Source organism: Caloenas nicobarica, chromosome 11, assembly GCF_036013445.1.
Source record: "Caloenas nicobarica isolate bCalNic1 chromosome 11, bCalNic1.hap1, whole genome shotgun sequence".
Taxonomy (NCBI): Eukaryota; Metazoa; Chordata; class Aves; order Columbiformes; family Columbidae; genus Caloenas; species Caloenas nicobarica.
In genome coordinates, this window is record NC_088255.1 from 5,854,325 (window position 1) to 5,870,366 (window position 16,042).

Genomic DNA, 16,042 nt, shown 5'->3' on the forward strand with positions numbered 1-16,042 from the left:
CCTCTCCAGTGCCAAAAGGCAGCTTCATGGCCCCGGTGCTCGTCTCTCCTGGTTATGCACTGGTGTAACTTGACAGCAGATGACAGAGGTTAGGAAAAGGCCTGGGATGGCTGGGATGTCGTTGCCATGGAAATCATGTGGTGTCTGGAATAGCAAGAACGAGGGCAACTCAATAAGTAATGATCTGTCACATTGATTAAGGGGGAGTTGCAGGGATTTTGTATGGGGAAAGCCTCATGCTTCAAGTGATGTGAATCCATATGCCACATCTCCCTGTTCGCCTCCCCCTGAAGGGCTCTATCAACAGGAAATAATCTGATTTGTTTTGACCAGGGGTTTCTCTGGGGAGCACCGACACGGTTCCTGCCCATCAGCTGTGCTGCACGGCTCTGCCATCCCAGGATGAAAGGCAGTGAGTCCATGCAATATTCATTCACTTCCTCTTCCTTCCTTCATTCATTTCTCCATCCATTCATCTGCTTCATTCACATTTCCTCAGCACTTTAACAAGCAGTGCTCAGCCTCTGCAGTCCTGCAGAGCCTTCCCCGGTACGCTCTTCACTGCAGATGGCTGTCTTCAGCCTCATTTATTTTGCAGGGCAAAGCTCAGCACGGCTGGAGCAGGGTTGTGTTGTGCCCAGCTGGCACTTGTGTCTTTAAACCCCACACAAATCTCCCTGGGTTTTGCTGTTCCATCTTTCACATCTTGGTGACTTCTGTCTGCTGTGATTTCCGTCTCCTGCAGCTCCCGTCCTCTTTGCAGGAGCCCATCACAGCGCCGGTGCCCCTGGCAGCCCTCCCGGGGGTTTGGTGGGAGGTGGCAGGTGGCGTTGCTGGGGACGCAGGAGGGAGCTGAGTGTGAGAGGGGTATCGCTGAAGCGACCGTGCCAGGCACTTGCTGCTGAGCCAGAGCCACAATAATAAACATCCTCAGGGCTGTGTCACCATCCGCCTGCCTCCACCATGCCGGTGCCCTTTGTGGTGCGTGAGGAGTGTGGATCAGGGGAGCGGAGCCGCAGGCCAGCGGTTACGTGGCAAGGGGCCAGACCCCCAGTGTCAGCAGCTCCAGGTCACAAGACATGTGCAGGAGCAGGAGGCACACACAAGCCCCTGGTTTTAGGGATTTGCCTCAGACAAGCATGGCTCAGCCCCTCATTGCCTGGCTTGGGGCACTCGCAGGCTGTAGGTGAGGGGAACAAGCACGTCTGTATTTCAATGCACTTTTTTAATGAACCCAAAGCAGATTTGGTTTTTTTTCCCCACCAATACGCAGACATTCCTCGTGAAGAAAATAAAATGTCTGGATAGTGGCTGGGTAGAAATCCAAGGAAGATTAAAAGGAGAAAACTAATTCTCCTGCCCATGATCTCACTAGTGGAAAACGATCCTTTCCTCCCCCAGCCTGAAACCCGCTTTTGCTGTGCGTGCGGGTGAGCTGTGCTCCATCGCTCTCCAAATAGCTAAATGCATTTCTGAACCAAAGGAAGCAAACAGAAAACATCCATTCTTTGTATAATGGAGAAAGCTTTCTCTTTTGTTCCCTGCTTTTTATCAAGTATTTGCTGCCATTATTGTTACTCGCTGTGTTATTACCTCCGAGTGGCTACTTCCACCAGCATGAGCTGGTTTATTGTCTGCTCAGAGCAATTATGGACTAGGATAATTCCTGCTGTGCTGTTTCATTGTGGAAGGATCCGCTGCACTCGGTGGCCAAGGTAACTTGAGGTGATTTGTGCTGCTGAGTTTACCCATCAAGCTAATGAGGAGTGGGTGGCTGGTGCTCCGCCGGATGCTGGGACAGAAGGATCAGGGAGGCTGAACCCAGGCATCTTCAAAAGGAAGTTTGTTTACTGGAGCAGAGGCCGGGATTAGGTTTATTTCTAGAACTACATCATCTTTATTCACCAGTTGACAAAATGTTGGCCAATGCAGGCGTGGGACCCTGTTACTGTGTGTGTAGAGGATGGGAGTGTCCCTGCGGGAGGACTTGCACTCCTCATGGCAGACACTCACTGTCTTGTCCAGTGCTCACGTCTAGAAGGTCATTTGGTTCCTTGTCCTGTGCTGCAAAGACGAGAGGAGGAAAGCATTCCTCAGTCCACAGGGGATTTCCCCTTAGGAACTGACGGGCTTTGCTGGTTAGAGAGGGGACATAAGATGAAAATGCTTCCTGAAGTTTGAAATCGAGACCTTCTCCTGGGCCTCACGCATCTGCAGAGATCAGAGCCCCAGTTCTGTCATGCTGCCTCTTTGAACCGGGAGGAGTTTCACCCCAGGCAGGAATATGCACCTGGCGTCATGGTAGAGGGCTCAGCCTGCAGGTAGCAAAAGTACCTGCTTGTTTTTATTCCTTTGATACCTGATCTACTATCAAAATAACTTCTTTCTTTCTCTTTTACTCCCTAGGAATCCAAAACAAACCTGCCAGAGGCAGTAACTTTTATTGGTGAGGCACTACCAAACCCTGCCAATTGCTCATGCACAAGAGGGGTCGGGTCACCCTTGCCCAGCCCTGCGACTTGCTTGGTGCTGGGTTTCTGATGAAGATGTGAAGGTTTTGTCCTGCAAGAGGAGCTGCCTGGGTTTTGCAGTCCAGATACTCAGGTTAGTAACAATGTGGTCATACATTCACTCGCTAATAAATAAATACAGAAGTGTGACGCATTTAAAGTGCTTGCTAAGGCTGTGACAAACACTTTTTTCCCACATTTAGCAGCCTGTGGATTAGGAAGCTGTGATTTTTATTTATTTTTAATAGCACACAATGAGGACAGATTAGCATGAAACTATAATGCTATCACATGCTAGCAAAATCCTCTATGCCAAGACCCCATCCAAGTTCAGCACAAGTAGCAATGAGCTTTTCTAAGGAGGCTTGATGATACGAAGTCTTTTTTCCTGCTGGCTCAGAAATGTTAGCTAGCAGGGCTGAATTTCTGGGATTGTATGTACACATAAAACATTGTAAAACAGCATTGATTGGTTATTTACCCCCTTATTAAACTTGGCCCTCTATAGCCACAGAAATCTCTAGGTGTCTGGACTGCACCTAACACAGACTAGTCCTGCTGAACCCACTTCTCAGAGCTCCTTTTGGGTTTGACACCAAGCCCATACCCTGGGCTAGGTCAACATTTGCCCATTTCCCAAAATTTTCTTGCACAGAGCTTGGTCTCATGCTTGCTTTGCTATTCAGACCTAGCCCATCTGAACTCTCAGATATCTGTTCTGCAAGAAATTGATGGTTCAAACTGATCTGATTGGACTCTACGATTTTACCCCTTTGCTATTGCAGGCTGGACACTGGGAAATGTTGTTTGGGGGTACAGGGGCCAGGAGAAGGTAGGAAGCCACCTCTCTGCTGCTCCTCTGTGCTCTGCCTCTGGCTCAGCCAACGCTCAGAGGATCTGGAAATCCGTCCTGAAGTTTCAAAACAATCATCCTTGTGTCCCCCCTTGTCAGGCTGAGTTCCCAGAGCAAAGGGACTTGCTGGTCATTTGCAGAGCGCATTGCCCTCAGCATCACGGTGATGGCATCTGAGGACCTGGAGGACAACCCTGCCTTGCCTGGTGGGAAGACAGAGAGCAAACAGGATCAGGCAACAACTCTTGAGTCACGATGCTGTCCCTGCTGCTTCCTTTTCCCCTCAGCTGCATGAGACAAGCTCTCCTTTTCCACTCGAAAAATTGCCTGGATAAAAGCTTTTGCTACTAGTCTTGCCATCCCAGAGTGCACTAAGGTAGGAGTTGTCACTGCTAATTATCTCCATAGGTAACTCAGTGCCTGGCTGGATAAATATTAGAGTTCAGGGTGACTTGGGAGACACATGGAAGCCCACGTCCACCTGCCAGCTGCAGATGGGGTGCGTGTGCTTCGAGGCAGGAACGTCTGAGGTCCAGACGAGCACCCAGCAGGGGCAGGTGACTTGGGATCTCCATCAGATGATAAGATAGTGGATGTCTCCAGGGACTTTTCCAACACAAGGTTGGTGTCTGACACCCCTTTTCCCTCATGTTTTTGGCCCCTGGCATGCCTGCTCAGCTTCTTTCCCTTGCCTCCAGCTCCTGAAGCAGCCCTGGGGTTCAGCACACTGTGTGCAGGTACCTCCTGAGTGCCCCTCTGCATCCACGGCAATGAGCCTACCAGGACCTGATGGCATTTGTAAATATTTGCATTTCGTGAGGAAATACCCTGTTTAAATGTACGGTGGTATTAACTCTATCATCTTTGTGTTCTCCCACATTCCCGAGCTCCGTTCACCAGCCCCGGCCCCTGAGACGGCTCTGCTGAAAGCAAATATGTCAGTCTGCACTGCACAGGGAATATTTTAAGGCTCTGAAAACAAAGTTTATTATAGCAAAGCTGCCAAAAGTGTAACCACTGCCATGCTAAAATATCCTCTGCCTCCTACATTTGTAACGTGGGAGTCTTTTATATCCTCTTTACTGCTGCTCAACCATACATTTGTCTTGGCAGCAGATGTATATAGACTGGGACCTATTTCAGTGTCATGCAAAAGAGCTCTTAGGTTAAAAGATATATTACAGCTTACTGGAAAGCTTGAAATTAACTGCATGATGATGCTGCCTGAAGATAAAGAATGAGCAATTTTATTGAATTGCGATTTTATCCATATGGCTGAAGGTTTGAACTCTGTTAACATCTCCACAGGTCTCCGTTTGCCAGATTAACTATTGAGTTTTGGGTGACTAGTTGGAGACGGGAAAAAGAGACCTTGTTTAACAATTTCCAGAAAAGCACTGTCTCCTTCTGCACTGTATAGGAGTAACCCAAAAAGAAGGCAGCCAGAGCACAGCCCCTGCTGCAGCTGTCACTGGCCAGCGCAGGGGCTTTGGGGAGGACATTGTCTCCTTTGCTCTCAGCCGTGGGGCAGGAGAGACTCAGTCAGTCCCTGTGAAGCTCTGCTGTGGTTATTATTAATACCAAGCCCATAAATGTTAGTGTTTCAGTGGCCAAATTCCTGTGTGGTGCTGACAGACCTCTTACAGCCCCCGGGTTTAAGCAGCAGCACCGAGGTGTCCTCGGATGGCCCAGGATTTCCTTGGGTATCTGGTAGTGGCAGACAAAGGGTTAATGATGGAAATATATCTATATATAGGTTTAGGGGAAGAGGTTTTTTTCTTTTAATATATGTTTTTTGCTTCACATCTGAGCTCTTGGCACAGCATCCCCCGCCTCTAATCACACCTTATAACTGCAGTTTAAATCAAAACCCACAAGGCTGGACCAGTTGGATCCAGTTTCTATTAAGCCATTTGATCTGCAACTGAGCAGACTTGCTGTCACCGAGCCAGTCCCCTGCCTGTGCCTCTAAATAATGAGGCTCCCGCCGCTCCCCATGCGGTGAGGGGGAATCCACGAAATTCCGGGTCAGGATACGTCCCCCCAGCACCGGCCCTCTCCTCTCGCCCCCTCCCCACGCAGGGGATGGTGAAGCACAGCTGGCAGCTGCACCAGCATGGGGAGGAGGCTCTTGCCAGGCTCTGGAGCACAGCCTAAAAGCTTTGGTCACTTAATAAGTAAAAAAAATTTCCAAGTTAAATCAAAATCCCCTTTTTGTTCCTCACTGTAATTTGTCCAGATATTAACTCCTTGAAGATGCTAGTTGCTGTTTTTGCTATTAAGGGCACTACACAGCAGCGGATGGGTATGCGGCTGCCTTTAATAGAAGATGAGATCTCATCCGCTCTGTGGTGCATCACTTCTCCGACAGATCCTGGGTTGCGGCCACAGCTGATAAAATTGCCTGGGCTCTGTTTTGCTCTCTGCTGATATTAGTAAGGAAGCTGATCTCCTGATTTTATAGACTTTGAAAGAAAGTGACTCTTTATTCCTTAAATTAAGGCACCTGCTGATGCACACAGCAGCAATGGGAAGGAAACAGTCTCAGACACGATCTCAGCCGCCCGTCCGTCACTGTTCCCGGGATCCCATACACGCCGGGCAGGGGGACGGAGGGAGGCAGTGGCTCAGTGTCCAGGACTGCATCTCCAGGCTTCTGCCTTAGCTCCTTTTTGCAGCCATTTTGAGCACTGAATAAAGCAGGAAAAATAGTACGCAGCCATACAAATCCAAGCCAGTCTCCGAAGCCAGATGTGTTTGAAAGCGGAATTGCAGCTGCGACAGGGAAGGAGTATATTCGCTAGCATTTCCTGCCTTTTTTTTTAATTGATCTGTTAAAAAGCACTGGCTTGGGTGGAAAGTTTGGGTGAATTATAAAAGACATGTTTCATTAATGGGATTTTTTTTTTCTTTCCCTTTGTGTGTCACTGAACTGCACAAGACGGCCACAGACTCCAAACTCTGAATCCCCGTTTGCGGACTCTGGGCTCCTGAGGTTGATTTTACCACTTTACCACCAGGGAAAATTATGTGAATTTGTGGCAGAAGCAAGTTATATGATGAGTGGAGAGAAATACAGCTCCAGAACGAAGTTACTGCTTCAGACAAGGCTGCAGCAGGCGATGGCGCCCAGCTGTCCTAGCAGAGATGGCTGCAGCGAAATCACCCAAGAGGTCCTGGTTAAAATTAATTGAGTTAATTAATTGAGCAGCTGTGGCATGGCTATTTTCTCTGCATGACCTGGCTCGTAGTCCTTCTCTCCAAGGGGAGAAAGTGTCGTTGAACCCATTTATTGGCAATGCTGGCTCTCCAAAGCAGAGGTGGTCACCCTCAGTGTCTCATCACCTCCGAGATGCTCCTGGATACACCTGGGACTTAGGACTTTGAGACCTTGTGACAACATTTTCTAGCTGCAGAGAATTGAGAGAAGGAAGCATTGGCTTCAGACTCCTCAAAAATGATGTAAACCCAGATCTTCACCTGCCTTTTGTTATGTGCAGCAGGTCAGGTCCTGCTCTGGAAGTCACTGGGTTGTGGATCAGCCACGCAGCTGATGGAAATGCTGCTGCTGGCCCATGGAACGAGTTTTGGGGTGGGGTGGTGTTTGTCTTTTTTCAGCCAACCCATTCAGGAAAGAATAAGCTTTTATTTTCTTAGCCATCACTTTTTGCAGCATGTGTCAAACTAACAATGGTTGGGTATTCCTCTGAGGCTGTAAAATAAGCTCATTCATCCTTTCTATTTGTTGTAGGGAGAACAAAATGAAAAGAAAAAAAAAAAAAAAGAAAAATCCACTGAGCTACTGTTTGCTTTCCAGACAGAGCCTGTGGTACGGCACCAGCAGCCAAGCACAGCTCTGGGTCAAACACGAAGGCGACGTGCTGCTTATGTTCGCTCAGCTGTGTGCATGCAGGGCAAGGGAGAAGGAAGGAATGTCAGTGGAGCCTCTTGTGGGCTCCTCCTCGCCGAGAGGAGCCTCCTTCCCTCCCACTGCCTTTGCAGAGCTCTGTAATTCCCACAGGATCGTGCTCACCACAGACCGCGCAGGGAGCAGGGCTGGGGATTCAGTCCATGGCCACCTTCCCATGAGGTCAGGGCTGAATTGCCACCCTGCAGCCAGCGCAAAGGGGCACAGGGCTGCTGGAGATGCTGTTTTGGGAGGGGGAGCCCAACCTTCATCAACCATGGGGATGGACGGGGGATGCTGTGACTTGGCATGTGGCAGCGGCCTGGTGTCGCGTGGCATTGAGATGCACTGGAAGCCAGAGGGGCAAGATGACAAAGTGACATCTATGTCTTTGGAAAGAGAGACAGCAAATGAGTTGCCTGACTTGCTGGAAAAGGGCTTGGTGGAGGAGTTTGGGCACTACCCCAGAACTGCCTGCTGTTGACAGGAGACTGGTGAGGGCAAAATCTCCCGCGTGGCTGTGGAACAAGGACGGCAGCAGCGCAAACAGCTTTACCTTCCAGGAGTGAAGTGCTAGACAAAGTGCATTCAAGCATTTGGAAAATCTCACAGGATTTTGGGGGAAAAGTGAGGTTGAGTACGTGGCCGTCCTGGAGTGCCTGGAGCAGCAGTTGCGTATCTGTGGCTGGAGGTAGAGGTGGGCACTCGCTGGCACGAGACCCGATCCAGTTACAACCCAAATTGCAGAGCTCAGGAGCAACCACTGAAATCCTGGTGGCCAGTCTCAGCTGAAAAGCAGACCTCACCAAAAATTAGGTGACCTCACGGGCGCTTAGACTGAGGCACTTAAAACAAGGGCTAGCACTTGTAAGGTGTCTGCTTGGCCACAAGTTTTGCCTGCGTCGTGTTCCCCCAGAGACAGTACTGATCAGTTTGAACTTTCTAAGAGAAAAGGAGGTTGTGGGTGCTTAAAATAAAGGCCAAAGCCTGGAGAAGAAGTGGTCTTTAGAGGAATTTGCCTGGACTGGATTGGAGTACCATGATTAACCTTCACCTGATAGCTTTCCCCTTTTCCATGGAGATTCCACAAAACACCAGCTCAGGTCTTGAGATGTCAGACCTCAACCCTCACCCCACTTCCTCCCAGGTTTGAGCAGGTGCTTTATCTCGACTAACGTGGGCTAACCCATGGGCATGTCTCTCTGGTTTTGCTGGCAGGCAGGTCTGGCCGGAGCTGCTTGGGCTGGGGATACAGTCCAAAAGCAGGAATCACAGCAGGGGAGAAGGAAGACTGGCTGGACTGGTTGAGGAAGGGTAGGAGTGGAGCAGACATCCCTCCCATCCTTCCAGCAGGTTTATTAGGGTCAGTTCTTTGGTGTCTTTTACTGGTCCAAAAGCAGAGCCACCATTCGTCCTGCTGAATTCCTCCTAAATTCTCCTTTCGCAGCATGACCAGTGTGAATGCCAGCAGCTGGAAGACTGAAATAGCAGCTACAATTGCTTAGGTCCCACTGATTTGTCCTGTGGTTTTTCCATGTTCTTTAATCTTCAGTAAATAATCCCTCACTTCCTTGTGGTCTTTTTAATTCCATGCTCTGCGCCGGCGCTTCCTGTAAACATCGGGGCTGGTGGCCCGTGCGCGGCCACCACCATCTAATTGAGGCTCTCCCCAGTCGTGCAAAGGGCATGTGACGGGGCTGTTTGTCAGGCTGGATGTGGCTGGTACAAGGGATAAATAATGGAAACGCCTGATTCTCCTCTCCATCCAGCCAGGAGAAGTCAGGGCTGGCTCTCATGAGGCTGGTGAATAATACGGGTGTAAAACCAAGTACATGTGAGAGCATCAGGTCCCGTCATCCAACTAATTGCATCATCTGGCCTCCAGCAATCATGATTAGGCCAGCACTTGAAAGCAAAATTGGCCTAAATTATGAGCAAGGAGCTGCCTCCACCATACACACCTTCCCCAATATTTGTTGCTCTGTGGGCTTGATCCTTTGAACTCTTGTAGGTAAAAGACCTCCAGATCCTCTCGAGCACTGACAGCAAGGGAGGTCAAGAAGGTATTTTTACAATCAAATTATTTTTAGCTGTAAGATTTGGGTATCAGATAGCCATCCTCAAGCCTGATAGAATTTATTTGCCCCAGGTGAGTTTGTGTTAAACTGAGGATAGATCAAAAGGGGTTGTGACAAGAGTTGAACTGGGCTTTTTGGGTGGCACAGCTTTTCCTCCGACTTGTAAGATCATCACTCCAAGTTTCCGTTGACCGGTGAATCCCTCCACAGATACCTGAGCAGCCAACAAACCATTTCTGCAGGAACATCTTTGCTCCCAACGTATCTTGGGTTCTCACTTGTGCCTGTCCTGGCCATCTTTGCGCATGGGGTGTCTGTACGTGCCTGGCTGGAAGATGATGGTGTGAGTGTGCTCATGCAGGTGGTTCTGGAGATGGATGGGTGTAATCCAGCCAGCCCTGCCAATATTTGATACTTGCAAAGTTAATGCTTCATGTTATCCTCCGTTAATATTTTAATGTTAATTTACAGCAAGACACAACCATAAGAGGGGTCTTATAACCAGACCATTAACACGTGGTTCTTCCCAGCACGGCTGCTTCCAGAAATCTGCAGGTTTTGATCTATTGGCTATTTCAAGTAAGTTCTAATTTATTTATTTTCTTTTCATAAGCTCCCCACAGCCAAGCTGTGACAGCTAAGGGAAACCTGCTCAGTCTTTCAGCATTAACATCTTGATTATCAGAGCACAGGCTCCTTCCACGTGAGGACTGCACATGTGTGTGCCAGCACTCCTTAAAGTACTTTTGGAGCTGAAGCATGAGCAGGAACTCGGCTTGGCATGGCATTGGGGGCGCTGAAAAAGATGCCTGGAGGGAAAGGCCAACCTCAATTTGTGTCATTTAATGCCATGCAATGTCTGTCACCTTCTTTAGAATGGGGTAGTCAATAGCAAATATGGAGTAGAGCTGAGTTTTCCAATTAAATGTTAGTGACCTGGTTGTATCTCACCGTGGTGCGTGTATCACAGGGAATTGCGTGTGTGCTGCAGGTGGCTGATGCCCTGAGACACGGGCAGTGGGCGTCCTGCTCCCTGTGCGCTGGCTTTGACCAAAGGAAGCCGAGATGGCTGATGCGAGGAAGCTAGTGGGAAGTTTGGGTTTCTGGCTGCCCACGCAGCTCCAGTGTGACCAAGTGTTGGCAGGAGCGATCCCAGAGCATCCCATGGAGATCAGATGGGGAAGGACCGGGAATTGCTGGCTGTTTTCATGACCACCTTTTCCTTGCAAAGGAGATGCCACGTTATCACTAGTTTGAGCTGTTGGCTGAAACAGAGCCATAGGCAAAATCAGACAAAAATGAAACTCTTACAAGGCATTAGATCTTGCCTGAAGTCCTCTTGAAAGCATTACAGGTGTAGAAGAAATTACCCTGTTCTGGAGGTATTTATGACTGCTCCCATGGGTCTCCCTGGCCTCAAGCTGACCATGGGCCTCCACCACTCCATTTTTTCTGACGGTGGGGATGTGAGGAGCCTCGAGAGGGGCAGAAAGGCTTTGCCTGGGCAGCAGTAGGAATTCTTGAGACCTGAAGCAAATAATCATTGCCTGGAGCTGGTCCCTTTGGCTCCAGGCACTGCTGAGTTTGCTGGTGGAGAAAACCACTGCATTGGATCAAACTTCTGTTCAAGGAGACTTCACAAAAGTGAACAGCTAGTGGTCAAGAAGAGCTGCCAGACTCCTGCTTTCTCAGTAACTGATAAAAGTGCTTTTTTAACACAATTAATGTGATGTCTTGCTAAAGACAAAAGGAAATTGAAATTGAGACATTTGTATTTTGACAGACTCTGTGGAAAACTTCTGTTCAGACTGGTAGGAATTAAACCAATAAATTTCTGAAGAAACTTTCTGAATTCAGCCTTCAAGATAATAGATAGGCTGTTCTGACTGCAGATAAATAAACTCTGTTTTTATAAGCGTTTAAAGACCGTTGGGATGACGAAGTGGAACATACTTCACATCTCCAAAGATGGGAAGTGGCTTCTGAGTCAAATGCCCTCCCGTGCCAAGGCTCGTATTTTAGACTGAGATCACTCTTTTGTGACTTGTTGACAGGTTTTTTGTTGTACTTTGAAGAAAAAAAGGGAAAACGTCCCAGGCTGAAAATAGCAGAGAGACATTCTGCAACCAGCCAACCTGTTCTTCAAGAAAACTTCCCAGGGAATGTAGAGCTCAAGCTGCAGCCCCGAACACACCAGCTAAGAAGTGGCACATCAAGTGACGATTTGGGTGAAAAAAATCTGTTTTGGGTGACAACAGCCCCTGCCTGAGCATCGCTCGTCTCTTTTCCTGTGGTGGCGACCATCTGAGGAAGGGAAGGGAAGGGAGTTTGGTTCCCACCAGGAAACACTTAGAGAATGGACTCTCAAGGTGGGAGCAACTCACTCCCTGTTCGCCTCCCCCTCTCATGAAGAACAACCCCACCTGCAGTTCCTGCCCTCCCCAGCAGCCGCTGCAGCCGTCCCAAAGGCAGGCGGTGAAAAAGCTGGATCAGAGCTGGAGAAACGGGCCAGGTCTCTGCATTTGTGCCAGGCTGGGGCTTTAGTTCTGCAAACAAAACCAAAACAGATGCAACCCAGAGCCACGGGTGGTAAGCAACACTGAAGCGTTTGCACTAAGATTTGTTTGCTTTGTTCTCCATGTATCTGCTGGCTGATGTGACCTGTTGGGTGTGTTGGGCAAAGGCCAGCAAGATGTGCTTTATGTGAACTGAATGTAAAGTCACGTTACTGGAGGAAAAGAGAGACAAGTCACGTATACAGGGTGGAGCCCAAACCAGGCTGATGGGCTCCGCATGGATGTGGGCTCCTGCTATTGCGTGTGGCCAAAGGACAGTCCTGGCACAAGGGTGGCACGTCGGAGCAATGTGTCTCGAGGTCAAACCCTAGTGCCATGGCCAAGTCACTGAGGCTCAGAGAAGAGGCACCAAAGCATTTCAAGGGCTGGCTGAAGGAGCTCCATCTTCTCTGGTTTCTCAAAAGGAAGGGAGGGCAGGTCAGGGCTTGTGATGCACAAAGGTGATGGAAGTGGGGGAAAAGCGAGATTTAGGAGGCAAAGTCTTACAAGATGACTGGAAACAGCCACCCAGTTAATCCATCCTGTGAAAAAGGCTCTGTTATTGAAAAGTCATTATCAGGAAAGTAACTTAGCAAAGCTTGTAGTGATCCTCCACTACTGAGTGTGTTTTGATCGAGACTGATCCCTCCCCATCAAAGCAGATGCTCTAATTCATGTGGAAACTAATTGAGGTCTGAGCTGCCCCAGGGAGGAGCCTGGATGGCTGCAGCAACCCCCCCCTGCTCCAGACGGGGTAGGGAAAGGCAGGTTGTGCTTGCCGGGGGGGCGAGGAGGGAGCAATGGAGGGTCTGGAGGAGGTGCTGAGGTTTGACTCGTGCAGAAGATTGCCCAGGAGCAGGAAGGTGCGGCAGCAGCGTCCCTCGGGCTGGGCAGCGGGCTGCCCTGCACCTCTGCTGCAGCCTCAGCAGCACCTCCTGGGCTCTGGTTGCTGGGGAGGCACAGGGGGGCTTTTTTCTGGCAGGGGAAAAAAGATAATCTGCTCGCAAGTAACCAGCTCACACTCGGTGTAGCTGCGGGAAATGTGTGCTCTTGCTGCCAGAGACACCACAGTTGCTACAGCAACTGCAAAGCACAAGTCTCACCAATGCCCTCCCTCTGCCACCCTTCATCCCTCCAAAATCAGGCAGAGTAGGAAAGGTGATGATGGGGAGACAAAGCAGCAGGTGGGGATGACATGACCTCTGGCAGCTGGGGGGCTACACACTCTGCTCCTGTCCCACCGTGGCTGGTGCCCAGACACTGCCACGTTCCCATCAGCCCTGACAAGCACTTGGTTTCCAGGTCAATATGATTTTGTTCACCAGATCTGTAACACAGGACTGGCCTCACCGAGCATGTGTGCATCCCAGCCTGCCTTCCCCCCAGACTGTCTTCCCCCACCAAGCATCTCCCTGCAGGGATCTGCAGTGTTGGGTCGTATCCATGGTGCTTGTTCAGCCACCGAGGCCGGTGCAGCAGCTGTCGGGATGGGAATGTGATGCTGGGGATGCCGTGGGGAGCACCCCAGTGATGGGGGCAATGGGAACCTAAAACTGAAAGGTGCTTTGTGAGCACCTGCCATCTCCTTGCTATTTAAATCGAGCTCTCCGTGGTTCCCAGCGCTGTGCCAGCCTGCATCAGTAACCCTGCACAGTTTCTCCTGGTGCTTCTCTCTTAAATATTTAATGGCAGGAGGGAAGAAGAGATGTTTTAAGAAACACTTTGGTGCTTCCATCCGAACAGAAAGTTGTTTCAGGTGGCTGAAGCAGACAAGAAAAAGCTTTAGCTGTGATTTTTCAGCATCCTTCAGCTGCTGAAGGGGTGGCAGCATGAGGATGCAGGGTAGTGGCGAAAGGAGAAGTGTTTCAGATGCCCCGAGAGAGTAAGGACTCCTGTGGTCTGTCCTGCATCCTTTTCCTGACTCCATGCCACCATGGCTTGATTTCCTACACTAAAACAGTTGAAAGCTGCTTCAAGTTTCGAGTTTTAGTAGAAAAAGCTTGACGATCACCTGCTCCCAGGTCTTAGCCAGGCACTTTGTCCTCCCTACCACCTCTGGATGTGTCAGGTTTGCTGAGTGCCAAGGGTCTAATGGAGATTTAAAGGCATCTACTTGCCAGGGAGTTCCTAAGGATTTATTGGAGTTCATGAAGTGGTTTGAAAAGTCTGGATAAAATCACTCTGGAAGGAAATGTATTTTAATCCCAGCCAAATCATACATCAGGCCATCCTTAATACAAATGACTGCTTGAGATGAGGCTGATACAAGAGGGCTGCACTTCTCCTTCATTTGGCAGTCCCTGTCCTGGTGCATCCACTCCTGTAGGGATCAGCCCAGTTATTGCTGGTGCTCAGTATGATGAAGCTGCTCTGCGCAGATGCCCCACACCTGCACATCAGGGGGTGGGATGCCAGTGGGTCTAATGGAAGTGCTGCCACAGCCCATATTATCTCATCTCCCTAATAAAACCCATTTCCCTGCAGGGCAGCTGCTGTAAGGCTGAAATCAGTGGCCTTAAGCACCATTTCCAGAACAGGTTGGGTCGAGGCGCTATTTAAACCAGTAAAATGTCCCAGGCGCAGTATGCATGGTGGTCTGCACCGGGCTGGGGCTCAGAAAGACACAGCCAGAAAATATATACAAAGGAGTGTTCAAATGCAGTTTTTCTTAGTGGGAACTGTGAACTCCACAACAAACCTGTTTGCCAGTCCCAGCCCTTTCCCATCCAGCTGTGGTGCAATTAGGTTTTCATTTGAATGACATGCAAAGCAGGATGTCGGTCATTTCTCAGCACTGACACTGTGAAAGGGCAGTGCTGCTGGGCTCCTCAATAATTTATGTCCTCAATATCAGAGGACAGCGTTTATGGAAGTTCCTGTTGCTGCCAGCCAGGATAAGAAGCCACCTTCCAAGAGAGACGGGCTGATCACAGTGAGCCCTGGGAGCATGCGTGGAGCACACCAAGAGGTATTTCCATTAGTGATTTTGATGGAGGTATGATTTCTTAATTAGCATGACCTTCTGTAAAGATGCTGGTACCAAAACCATGGCTAAAATCAAGCAGCAGGTTCTGCACCCTAAAATCAAGCAGCAGACACAGCCGGGTGGTTTTCTGCGCATCTAAAGGCAGGAAGAGAAATAGGGGAAGATCTGTGTGGTGCTGCAGAGGGGAGGATTTCACTGCTGCTGAGCAAAGCATGCAGCTGTCCTTGCATCCCGGGAAAGCCGAGAGGGACCAGTGGCTGGAGCAGGTGATCCGGCCAAAGGGAAGCATGGCGGGGGTGCGTGGGAGCAACACCAGCTTGCAGAAATTAGAACTGATTTGCCATCCTATTGATTTCTGTGCGCTAGATAGTCAGGGAAGGGAGATTTTTAACCAAATGCTTAGAAACATAACTGTAGCCTGTTAGGCTGGTTTTCACGCATTACACTGCTCTTCTTCCATCTAATGCAGGCAAATGGCTCCAACGCCCATACCCATACGTTGTCAGGCATACGATGAAGTGCTGGGAGCAGCGGATACAGATGCCTATACTGGACCGGGTCCCATGCATTTTCCTTGGCAGGGGTCTGGCCACCTGCCTGACCCTGCCCCGGCTCCTTCTGTTCCTGAGGCTTTGCTGATGGAGCTGTAAAAGAGAGGCAGGCCGCGTCCTTCCCTGCTGAAATTGTGACACCTGTGAGGATGCTGCTATAATGTATTGACAGAATCAGCTGTTCCTTAGGAAAATATTAAACTCAAGTGAGCAGATTAGGAAATGCTCTTGCTGCTGGAAACTAGGGAAATGCCAAAGGAGAGGCTTCTTTTTACTGTTTCCCTAAATACCTACTGCTGGCAGGGTCAGAGGCAGCAGCCAGCAGTGGAGGGGTGTCTGTGCTGTCCTGGGCAGCGTGATGACGGCTGGCGAAGCAGCGTGTAGTCTGCTGCCTTGCCTCTGGCAGCATGGGCAGCCCTCGCCTAAAGGTTCAGAAAGGGTTTGCATACAAGCTCTTTCCAAAATCCCCAAATCAGGCTGCCAGCCAGCATTTCAGCCCCGCTCAGAGGGAGTGCAGGGCACACAGCACCCAGCAGGATCAGGCCCTGCTTATCTCCTTCCCCCGCCCCAGCTCCGCTTGAGCAATAACCTACTTTCCTGCT

General features: G+C 49.7%; 1 long non-coding RNA gene across 1 annotated transcript; it reads left to right on the plus strand.

Moving 5' to 3' along the window:
- Positions 1-320: 320 nt before the first annotated feature.
- Positions 321-3,459, plus strand: LOC135993217 (uncharacterized). Its single transcript, XR_010606833.1, has 3 exons — positions 321-412; positions 2,407-2,604; positions 3,296-3,459. It is a non-coding gene; the product is annotated as an uncharacterized LOC135993217 (long non-coding RNA).
- Positions 3,460-16,042: the final 12,583 nt, after the last annotated feature.